This window comes from Myxocyprinus asiaticus, chromosome 38 (assembly GCF_019703515.2).
Source record: "Myxocyprinus asiaticus isolate MX2 ecotype Aquarium Trade chromosome 38, UBuf_Myxa_2, whole genome shotgun sequence".
Taxonomy (NCBI): Eukaryota; Metazoa; Chordata; class Actinopteri; order Cypriniformes; family Catostomidae; genus Myxocyprinus; species Myxocyprinus asiaticus.
Window position 1 is genome coordinate 26,181,889 of NC_059381.1, and position 12,819 is coordinate 26,194,707.

The 12,819-nt window shown below is 37.3% G+C and overlaps 2 protein-coding genes across 3 annotated transcripts in view; one reads left to right on the forward strand and one right to left on the reverse strand.

Annotated features, from left to right (window-relative positions):
* Positions 1 to 12,819, reverse strand: part of LOC127428518 (coronin-6-like) — a 60,841-nt gene that overhangs the window by 3,366 nt on the left and 44,656 nt on the right. The gene's annotated exons all lie outside the window — the stretch shown is intronic.
* Positions 1,146 to 12,819, forward strand: part of taok1b (TAO kinase 1b) — a 35,669-nt gene continuing 23,995 nt past the window's right edge. The window contains exon 1 of one of the 2 annotated variants that reach the window (XM_051676946.1): positions 1,146 to 1,825. The gene's annotated coding sequence lies outside the window, so the exon portion shown is untranslated. The remainder of the gene's footprint in view (positions 1,826 to 12,819) is intronic. The other variant, XM_051676947.1, reaches the window with a different exon arrangement.

Below are 12,819 nucleotides of genomic sequence, written 5' to 3' on the forward strand. Positions count from 1 at the left end.
TGTAATAGTAGCCTTATATAGATATGAAATAATCATAAAAAATATAATTTATGGAAGTGAAAATACTAAACAAAAAAACAGACACTATTACAAACCTCGGGTCTCTAATGACCCAATACACTTTTGGTACTTAAACCATTATACTTTTTTTATTTTATTTTTTGTTAGGTGTTACACTATTTATAAGAGATAGATTGAGGAATACTAAAGAGGTGTGGGCACAACTCCAAAAAATGGATGAGGTACAGGGGGTGAAATGAGGTCCTGGGTCTCTAAAGACCCGAGGTATGCGTTTAAGGGTTAATGATTATTTTACTGATAAGGATTACCACAATGTGAATATATATATATATATATAAAATTTAAATTGCAAAGTATTTATACATCATAGTAGGCCTAGTGTTCCCTTAGTAGCCTACTGCATTTCATTTTCACTGATATAATAACAACTGTACAACTGCATTTTACTGTGTTACAGTATGAGAATAACTATTTAAAACAACGGGAATAGTAAGAGGCAAAACATCAGAAAGTATAATGAAAAATGGGGGGTAATGTGTCAAGAAAATAATATTACAAGGCAAAAAAAATTTAATCTTAATAATTTTAAATAGGCTTCATTTAAAATATATAATTTAATCTTTTTATATATAGCAGGACATTGTCTTGACAGGTTTCCTAAGAATCACCCATCTGTAGACACAATTTTAAAATGCCATGAAGACAATGATGATTCTGTAATAATAAATGGCACCAGCTACTTCTGAAGAGAGAGAGAGAGAGAGAGAGAGAGAGAGAGAGAGACAAACAGACAGACACAGAGAGAGAGAGAGAGAGACAAACAGACAGACACAGAGAGAGAGAGAGAGAGAGACAAAGAGAGAGAGAGAGAGACAGACAGACACACACAGAGAGAGAGAGACAAACAGACAGACACAGAGAGAGAGAGAGACAAAGAGAGAGAGAGAGAGAGAGAGAGACAAACAGACAGACACACAGAGAGAGAGAGAGAGAGAGAGAGAGACAGACAGAAGAGAGAGAGAGAGAGAGAGAGAGAGAGACAGACAGACAGACAGAAAGAGACAGATAGGCAGAAAGAGATAGACAGAGCGCGCGAGAGAGAGAGAGAGAGAGAGAGAGAGACAAACAGACAGACACACAGAGAGAGAGAGAGACAAACAGACAGACACACAGAGAGAGAGAGAGACAGAGAGAGAGAGAGATAGAGAGACAGACAGACAGAGACAGATAGGCAGAAAGAGATAGACAGAGCGCGCGCGCGCGCGAGAGAGAGAGAGAGAGAGAGAGAGAGAGATGAAAATTACGGTCCGGCCACACAAATAGACGCGCCACGCATGAAGAACTTGTACTGCCGGGGCGACATTGAACTCCGTGGAGCGGAACAGAGGGACTGTCACATCCCGGGTGGTTATAGAGAGCGCTCATGGTGCTGGTTACCCACATCATTTCTCCCATGTTTTCCACGAAGTGAAGGAGGTGAAAACTACCCGCCGCCATTTTTTTGGGAAGTGACTGACTGGGAGTGGGGAGTTAGCTGTAAACTGGGTAGATCTGAAGGGCCCCAGCTGATTTAGTTTATATTCCCGGTGAGTCATCACCTTCAGCGCTGTCAGTGCCGACGGTTTGGATACTGTAAATACACCGACTCTTCTTCACTACACGAGCTGCCGAAGCTCCGGGGGAATAAACACTAGAGATTGTGTTGACAAATCTCTCCTGTATTCTCACGGTTTCCTCCCAGGATAGCTGGTGTATTAGCCACATTAGCACATTGAGGTTGTCTCTTGGAGTGCCTGTTGGACGGGTAAGTTCAACTACACCCTCAAACGAGCCGTTTATATGTGCTGGTCACGACCGAACCGATGCTCGTCACAGTCGTGTCGTTATTTTGTCGTTGTATGAAGTTAACTCTCAGCCAGCAGCACAGCTCGATCTTACAATAGTATTATTATGGCTAAACTGGGTTTGGTCCACAACTTTTCGTGTGAAACGACCAAAATAACCGTTTATTATCACAAGTGTCGGTTGTCACTAACGAGAGGGAGTTTTACTACTAGGCAGCTTAAACTAGTTTTGTTTGTGCACGTTTTAATGACAGTTCACTTCCAACATGCAGGGTTATCATAAACATGGACTATACTGGTTTATTGATGTAATTTTACGTTGACAGTAACAATAAATTGAGTATCAAACAGCCAACTAATTACATGTTTAAACTTGGTCAACTTACATAAGTCATGCTTTGAAATATTGAACCTAAAGTTAGGGAAATTGTCCTTTTTTATATATATATATATAAAAATCACACTCAATTTAATTAGTCAGGAAACGAATCAGCTATCCACGTAGTTTATAAGACATTGTTCATGGTCGTGTATTATTGCAGTGACACTCCTCAGCCAACAACATGCTTTAATAACTAGCCTAAATAAAATCAAGCGAAATGGCCTTTTGGTAGTATATTGTCATAATTATATAAAATAGCCATCCATGGGCTATTATGAAAAGCAAACAGTATGTTAAAGCCATGTTTTATCATGTTGTAAGCTGCATTCAGTGACGCGCGCCGCATTCCTAATGTCTCTCTGTTGACATTGCATAACACACGGGACTGCCCTGCACTCTTCCCTATTATAACGACACTGCCTGGGCAAAAAAAAAAAAAGAAAAAAAAAGGGTGCATACTCTAATATTTCGTTGAACCGCCTTCAGCATTGATTACGGCGCGCATTCGTTGTGGCATTGTTTCGACAACCTTATGCAACGTCACAACATTTATTTCCGTCCAGAGTTGCATACATTTTTGGCTGAGATCTTGTAATGATGATGGGAAAGTTGAAGAACTCTGTAAAGTCTTCTCCAGCACATCCCAAAGACTCTCATTGGGGTTAAGGTCAGATCTCTGTGGTGACCATGTGTGAAAATTATTCCTCATGCTCCCTGAACCACTCTTTCACAATTTGAGCCTGATGAATCTTGGCATTGTCATCCTGGATTATGCCCATGCCCTCAGGGAAGAAAAAAATCCATCGATGGGATAACCTTGTCATTCAGTACATTCAGGTATTCAGCTGACCTTGCTGAGCCTAGACCTGACCAATAGAAGCAACCCCAGATCATAACACTGCCTCCAGAGGCTTGTACAGTGGCACTATGTATGACGGGTGCATCGCTTCATGTGCTTCCCTTCTTACCCTGATGTGCCCATCGCTTTGGAATAGGGTAAATCTGGACTCATCAGACCACATGACCTTTTTCCATTGCTCCACAGTCCAATCTTTATGCTCCCTATAGCAAATTGAAGTCATTTTTTCCAATTAGCCTCACTAACAAGTGACTTTCTTGTGGTCACACAGCTGTTTAGTCCCAATCCTGTAAGTTCTCGTCACACTGTGCATGTGTAAATGCTCTTACTTTCACTGTTAAACATAGCTGTGAGTTCTACTGTCAATGTTTTTTATGATGTGACTTCAAGCGTTTTAGTGATCTCTGATCATGATCACTCAAGATTTTTTTTTTCCAACCACATTTCTTCTGCGAAGCTGACAGTTCACCACTATCCTTCCAGGTTTTAATGTGTTGGACAGTTCTTAACCCAATTCCAGTGATTTCAGCAATCTCCTTAGTTGTTTTCTTTGCTTGATGCAGACCAATAATTTGCCCCTTCTGAAACACAGTAACATCTTTCCCACAACCACGGGATATGTCTTCAGACATGGTTGTTTAAGAAATGAGAAGCTACACACTGCATCATTTAGGGTTAAAAATATTGTTGCCAGCTGAAACATATTAATCACTGCAATAATGATCCAATCATAGACTCTTAAGTATCTGTTTATTTAAATCCAAACAGCTACTTTTTTTTTTGGCCAGGCAGTGTATATAAAGCATTATTTATGATAGTCTCTTGGCCTAGGGACAATATAATTTGCTCCTTATCTCAATTACCCCATGTATTAGATCTTTTTCAAACATTGTCTCTGATGACAGCGGTATAGCCTGAATATTGATCATCTATTGAGCTGTTAAGGAAGACTGCGCTGCTCTTCACATTCTTTGTGCATGTGGATCTGGTGAACAGTCTGTGTGTATATGTTTTCTTGTCACATTTAACGATTTCAAAATGCAATAAGGTTTGTATGACAGTCCATCTGCATGAAAATGCCCCAATGCATATACATACTAAGTGATTGAAAGATAAATGTGGTTTTAATTTTCTTTTGTTCATTCAGCGAGGTGCATATGGTTGTTTTTATTCATACTAAAATCTAATAACAAGCCTTTCTAATATACATAACATGATTGATATTAATTGTTATTCTGATTGTTTTTAAGGATGCAGTGACTAACTAAAATGAAATTTTAGTGACAAATTTAGCATGTTTTCCTTGTTGTTTACCCTAGTAGTAAATTGGCATATGGTTTCTGTCACATCATATCAGACCTTCCAGACCGTCATTTTTGTTAATCATACTAAATTGATGCAATTATTACATTACATATTATTTTATACAGTGAAAAAATTTAGGAGTGGGGTTTAGTTCATGCAGAATTTGTGCAATTTCATGCAGAAATTGCTAGTAAATTTAACAGACCATATTTTCAAGTAAAGGCTACACAAAAGTCTTGGTGGCTTTAGCTAGAAATTCTCAAGTAAAGTTTACTTTGCAATACTCTGTTTTAAGTACATATTATACACTCTTTTTTTGTGTGTGGATATTTTAATCAAACAATGTCACACTGAATTAAGCCATGCTTTAAAAACTGTACTAGCAAATCAATGTTTTAAACATACTTGGTCATGTACCACATGACGCACGAAGTCTTCCACAGTGAAGCTCAATTCATGCTATGTAGTTTATTAGACAACATAAACTTGCTTTAGTGGCGATAGAAAGAAGATCAAAAGTTGCCCACGCAGACACTTGGTGCGAAAAACACGATGATGGTTAACATCAACAGAATTTTTTTTGATCATGAATGGCTCATTTTGAGTAGAAAATGAACTTCAGACATCACAAAACAAAACGTTACCAAACGTCACAACAAAATCAACAATAAAACTGTATAAATCAACTTGAAAACAGTGATTCCATGCAGGCTCTTTATTATTTAAGCTGGGAACACCAGCTTCAAAAAGTTAAGTACAATTTACTCAAATTAGCAAATAAATATGACAAGATTTTCTACTTTGTAAAGATAAAAACAATCATAAATAATATTACGTACAAGGTAGAGCATTAATTTTTTACGTTTAAACAGAGTACAAATGTAGAATTTACTTAAAGTGCACTTACTATGATTTTTGAAACGTGCCTAATTTTGTTTTAAAGGTCTCATACAATAGATTTACATTCATCCAAGGTCAAAAAACACTTTAATTTGCTCATAATTTAAATTGCAGCATTACCTTTTTTCCCAGTGTCAAAAACGACTCGTTCAATGATCCGTTCTAAAGGATTCATTCTAAACTCCTCCTTTCAGAGAGCCTACTCTGCTCTGATTGGTCTACCATTTACAGCACATGTCGGAAAGGAAACGTCCACTACCATATCAGAGTTTCAGCTCCGTCTAAAAAAATGTCTGTTTTACCTTACCAATTTGAGCCAGAGTCCGATAGCGATACATCGGAAGATCAACCCTAACCGCCATCGCAAGCACGATGAGAACAGGACGTTTCGCTGTTGTAAGTTTATATGTACTTTGACAATAACGTGAGTTAGCCGGTTAGCAGAGGCTAACAGCTAACAGGCTAACAGCCTGCACTGGCTGTACATGTAAACAGACCAGAGGCGGGTTTTTTGTTAACAAATTACGTAGGTTAGTACAGGAAGTAAGTCTGGAATCACTAACGACTCGTTTCAGGTGTTCAGAATCGGGTCTTTCTTTTGGGAGTCAATAACTCCATTTGTCATGCACTTTGATTTTTGAAACTTTACACACTTTTTTACATTGACAAACAGCTATATAACACATTACATGAAAGGTAATATTTGAAAAACCATAATAGGTGCTCTTTAATATTTTTTAAATTCATGCTAAAACTAACTTATTCAGTGTAGAAAATACTTAATCTTTTTTGCTGTATTTACTTTACCACAAAATCTTTTTTTTTTTCAGTCACATCTTAAATGTAAATGCTACTTGTAAAGAAAACTGAAGTCTCAATGCTTTATATACTGTATCAGAGATCAATATACACCCTTAGCTGTTCAGTATAGCATTTTTGACTACTGTACATATCATGTAAGGCCTGCATTTTACTAGCCTTACTATCAGCCTGTGCTTGCAGTACCGTTTCTGTAGACCAAACTAGTAATACAAGCATTTCAGTCTTTTGTGAGGGAATATGACCTTGCCCTGTTCCACTGTCTTGTTCTAAATATGATTGACCGCACTAACCACTTTTGTTTTGTATTGTTAACATATACACTTCCATATAAGGCATGCATGACATATTTAATACAAATTCAAATAGGCTGTTCTGAAATGCTGTTGAAGTTAAGTGACACTCTAGGAAATAACAGAAATATCTAAAACTTGAAAAGTGTGAGAGAATGTCACCTTTGAAAAATTCAACTGGATGCCTGGACCTTCTGTAACGAGAACAATTTAACAGCAGAGATCTTGATCAATAAAGGAGACTTCCAGTGAAGGACAGACAAACTGAAAAGAACAAGTCTGGTGTTGTCTGGTATCGTTTTGACTTCTGTGTACAGCTGAATTATGAAAACATCATCTGATAAACTATTGCAGGGATTTTGACAGTGTTGTCAGTGTTTGTCAGACAGTGACAATCAATGTGTAGACAGACAATGCCATCAGAACCCTCTACAATCTTCTGAAATGGTATTCAACCTGCAAGGGAAACTAGTGCTGCTTGGTTGAGGAAACATTCAGTGTAAGCATGTTTACATGATCAGTCAGAATACTGTGGATTTTTAAAATGCTTCTATGAGTTGAATGGCAATGGGGCACACTGGAATGCCAAACAATTAACCTGAACTCTTTAAAAGACTCCACCTTTTCTTTGACTTTTTAGAGTCTATCGGTTCTATTTTCTCTGCAATATAATGCCTTCATCTGCTTTGTTAGATTTGGTTTCCAAACAAGCCAGCAGAAAACTTTGTGTCAGTTCTAAAATGGTTTGAGAGGGGGTGTTTTTTTTTTGTGTGTGTTTTTTTTAGTATTTCATAACTCAAAATAAAAAGATGAACATTGATTGTATCATTTAGCAATCTGTTTATTTTCACTCCTTGGAAATCTGATATTTGTAAGTCAACAATTTCTTTGCTGTTGAAATACACCTGGAACTCATGGCAAGATAGATCTCAAGGATAGTCTCTCCAATGTTTTTGGTTCTACTGAAGTTTTTCTCATTGTGGGCTCAACTCTAGTTTGGTGTAAATTCTTTGTAGAGGTTGAGACCCGACAAAACCAAACCCTAAATCTATACTGCTTATTGGAGATTAAGGCCCAACAGATCTCTCTTACTCATTTTATGAAGTGTTTAAGGGAATTCCCACAAGGCTAACCAGAGATCATGGCCAAGTTCTTGTCTTTTTCACACTAGAGTTACTATTCTATCTCTCAGATCTTGCATGCTTGCATTGCTTACAGGCAGCACAATGGAATGTTGCTTAAGCAAGACTCAATTTAGATGCAAGGCACAGGTTAAAGGGATAGTTCACCTAAAAATAAAAATTCTCTATAATCATATACTCACCTTCATGCCATCCCAGATGTGTATTGTTTTCTTTCTTCAGCAGAACACAAACGAAGATTTTTAGAATAGAATTTAAGAATATCTCAGCTCTAGGTCCATACAATGCAAGTGGATGGTGATCAGTACTTTAAAGCTCCAGAAAGCAGAGACAATTTTAGTAGATGTTATCCATAAGACTCAAGTGGTTAAATAAATGTCTTCTAAAGCAAAACGATCACTTTGGGTGAGAAACAACAATATTTAAATCCTTTTCACTATAATTATTTAGGCCTACTTCTGGTTGCTCTTCAAATCGCTTCCACGAGGGGACTGTGTTCACGCTGCCGCTCGCGTGACGCAAGCACACTGGTATGTTCAAATGAAAGCAAAACCAATGAAGCTTGTGAACAGCGTTCTCTTGTTAACAGATTGAGCACACTTCAGGTTGTATCACGTCAGTTCTTGCATGAACATGCCAACACGCTTGCGTCACGCGAGAGGCAACGTGAATTGTGTCCCCTCGTGGACACGCATCAGAGAGCGACCGGAAGTAAACCATTATAGTGAAAAGGACTTAAATATTGATTGTTTCTCACCCAAAGCAATCATTTCGCTTTAGAAGATATTAATTAAACCACTGGACTCGTATGGATTACTTTTACTATGATTGTCTGTGCTTTTGGAGCTTTAAAGTGCTGATCAACATTCACTTACATTGTATGGACCTACAGTGCTGAAATATTCTTCTAAAAATCTTCGTTTATGTTCAGCAGAAGAAAGAAAGTCATACACATCTGGAATGGCATGTGGGTGAATAAATTATGAGAGAATTTAAATTTTTCAATGAACTATCCCTTTATGATTTTTTTTTTTTATCACCACTATTGAAAGTGAAAGCATTGATAATAATTATGTAGGTACTTTTAGGAAGTATAGCATATGTATTTTCTGATGTATAGCATAATTCCTTATTGGTTTATGTCTGCAGTGCTGGATTCTGTTTTGTCCCAGAGGAGCATCCATAATGAGTAATTCAGCAATTTTTCTGAAAGGCTACATGTTATCTCTATCCAGTTTATTTTGCATCGCGGAAGTAAGAGGCGGCTGCATTTCCAGTGAATGTGTAAAAGTTCTGCTGTTATTGACCGCAATATAAATAAACAGAAGGATAATAATACCAGAATTTACTGATATAAGTTTGTAAACTATCACACAACCACAGGATGTACAGCAGAATGATGGCGTAATGTCGGATCATTTTCTAACTTAACCATTTATAGTAAAAGAGTAAGTAAATCATTCACTTGTTGCTGTGTGTTGTTGTATTGAAGAGACGGTAATAAAATCGGCTTCTTTTTTTACAGAGATTGTGACGATGCAGTGTTTCTTGTCTCCATGTAAACCTCCGATTATGCATTTATTTATTTACTTCCAAAGGCGATGTTTCATAAGCCATGCTGAATGCGTGGTCTGTGTGTCTGTTTACTATACACTGCTAAGAAAGAGAGAATGCTCTCTGACAAGAATGGAGAGTAAAATGTGTTTATTATTTTGCCAAGATGAAACAAGATGCAGTTTTGGTGCAAAGAAAGTTGAAGCAGCATTTTCCCGGCATCTTTCTTCTCTCTGCTGGTTGTGTAAAGTTTGTGGAGGCGTGTCAAGACGTCATGTCAGTGCCTGATTTCATTCATTCAGCAGTGCAACAGTATGTGACTAAATTATGGCAAAATGCAATAAACGGTAAAACTATATGTGCTCAAAACCAATGAGTTTATGAAAATCGTAATTAATGATAGTAATATGTTGATATTTATTGCCGGCCTGTAATATAAAGCAGCATAATGTAGTATTTTTGCATAGCTAAAATAGCTGGAAATGGCTTATACCGGAAGTGGTCCACATTCAGTGTTGCTAATGGCGGTGCCCTAGTTTTGCTGAAAAATAAGGTAGATAGAATAGGTCAGTACTGTCTGATATCCCTGAAGTAAGTGGGGGTTTTTTTATTCATTTTTTTTCTCAACTCAACACAGTTAATTAGGCTTACTCAGCCAAAGAGTTGTATACTGTTGACATTGTGCCCTGTGGGGTTAATTTGTGTGCCTTCAAAAAAGTCATTACTAAAGTGGAGGGGTGGCATAATGGGCTAAAGCATAGAACTTGTAAGCAGAAGATTGCTGGTTCGATCCCCACAGCCACCACCATTGTGTCCTTGAGCAAGGCACTTGCTTGTAATAAGTGCATTGTAAGTCACTTTGGATAAAAGCATCTGCCACAAATGTAAATAAAAATTTGCATAAATGTAAATGTAAAGTTGAAGCCTTTGGGTGTGTATGAAATATTGGCTGTTTTTGCAACTGATCAAACATTAAGAAGAGTAATTAGTTAGTGGTGCTTACTTAGAGCATCTTCGATAATTATTGCTCATGCTAGTCCTAAATGGGTGTTTACACTGAAGGTGGTTATGTTCACACTGTCAGTGTTTGGGATTAAGAAGCATATTTACTACAGTTGTGACTCTCAAATTGTCCTGTTCATACAACAGGCTGAAGTGGATTGAATACTGTCCGAATTAACAAGTAACCAAAGTCAATCCCATTTTCAATTCCTTAAAGGTACAGTTTGTAAGATTCAGAAACCCTTGTTATTAATGACACCTGTGGCTGTTAAGTGAACTGCAGCCAGCTACCTGTTGCTCGCGCTCGTGCACACACTCCATAGGGACGTGAGAGAGCGAGCATCGGCCATAACAATGACGTAACGTACAAAGAGACTGAACGTGATCCACCGGAATCTTGCTGACAGATGAGGTAGCATAATTAAAATTACACAGTTATGATTGTTTTACTACAAACTTTGAGACTAAACTAAAACTACTTAAAAGCTAACATAGCATACTGATACACACATATAGCTACATACTACTGAAATATACCAGACAGTTTACTGTTGCACTGCACGCTTATGTTGCACTATTCAGAATCAGAATCATAATGAGCTTTATTGCCAAGTATGCTTACACATACAAGGAATTTGTCTTGGTGACAGGAGCTTACAGTACACAACAATACAAAAACAGCAACAAGACTTTTAAAAAAATAATTAAAAATGGAATAAAACATAGATAAATATTGAAAATAAAATATATATAGAATACACAATATGTATATATATATATATATATATATATACACACACACACACACATATACACACATACACTTATACACACATATATATATATATACACACACACACACATACACATATGTAGTGCAAATCTAAATACAAATCGGTTATATACAGTGCAAGGGAATGTAATGGCAGAAGAGGTTGGATGTGTTGGATAATATAAAAAGACTAAACTGTGTACTGCACATTAATTATTGCTCAGTGGGGCAGTTTTAACTGTTCATGAGAAGGATAGCCTGAGGGAAAAAACTATTGTATGTTTTGTATGGAATATGTCTTACTACGATCAAGAAACCAGCGTATTTACTTACATTTATCCTGTATGCCTGACTTTTAGTACAAAGAGAAGATCATTTAAATTATTTGAAAGTTACGAAGCAAGGTAGCTTGCAATTCGTCAGCGTTAGCAGGCAAGATCAAGTTAGATAAAATTACACAGATCAGTCCTTATGGCAATATATTTCACATTCTTTACAGTTATGTAAGCTTACCTGTCCAATAAGAAGAACGCCAATTCAGGGTCGGTTTTGATCCCAAAAACCGGACAAATGTCCCTCCAGGAATCAAATGCCCTGCCGATGTTTACTCTAGTTTTCGCTCGACCACGATCACATTCCCGCTTAGCCAGACGGGACTCAGTAGAAGGCTTGGGAGCACGCATAAACGTCACATCCTTTGGATTTTCTTGGCAAAACAGACTCGCTCCCTTCACATGAAAATTAGTCTACAGGCTTTAAAAGGCAACCTAGGAAGTCCGAGAAGGGCTCATTTTTTAAGTTGCGTTACAAGCCGTTCACACATTGGCAAAAAAAAGGCGAATATTACGTGAAAATTGTTACATACTGCACCTTTAAATAGCCACAAATCATGCCTGTTAACCATGGTGACAGTGAAAGTAAGGGTGCTTTCACACATGGTACCATTGCTTAGACCAGGGGTCAGCAAACTTTTTGACATGGAGTACCATTTTTTATTTTCCTGGTCAATGGCTGTGCCGACAACCCCACCCCCCATGTGCATGTATGTGATTGTATCTGAAATTTGAGACAACTTGTGAAAACATTTCTATTTTTCATTTTTATAATTTAATTTTTCATTACAGATGATATTATCAGCATAACTGAGTTTTGAGTAAAAAATTTTGCAAAACCCGATGATTATGATGAAGTCATGATCATGCATGTGAATTTTCACAGAGCATCTTGTGAAAGTGCTTTAATGAAATAAAACCTGTCCTTTTGTACAAAATGTGTTGACACAGTTAATGTTGCTTATTTGATCACTGATCTCGAAGTTTTTTGGAATCTTATATATTTCTTATATCATTGTAATCATGACATCACTAGCACACAAGCAACAGCGAGAGAGGAGCAGACTATTTTATTTGGATGAAGTTTTTCGCACCTGCATTCCAATCTACATCTTGATGTAATCTTTCCTCATGTTCACGCAGCGTGTTTTCATCAGCTGAATGGGAGGATAAACACTATTAAAGTGTGATGAGACTCAGCTGCGTGTGCAAGCCATTCGCACATCACAAGCCGCTCAACTATTTAACCCTTTTCGGTGAATCGCACCTCCAAAATCCTAAAACTTTATTTCCAGGTTTAATTTATATTTTGAAAAGACTCCGATTTTTGAACCACATGATGTGGGTTTATGTTTTGAAAAGACTCGATGAACCACACGATTTGAAAAGACTTTTGAACCACATGATGTGGGTTTATGTTTTCTCTTTTAATCATTTAATGTAATTTTGAGTGTGACTGTGACCATGTTTAAGGAGGGTGTACCTGTATGCGAAATCTCAAGGATTAACAGTGGTGTTTTCCTTATTACACGTGTTGTTCTGAAAGCAAAAAGAAACAAATGAAACACGGAATGTAGGCTGTCATCCGCGCAGC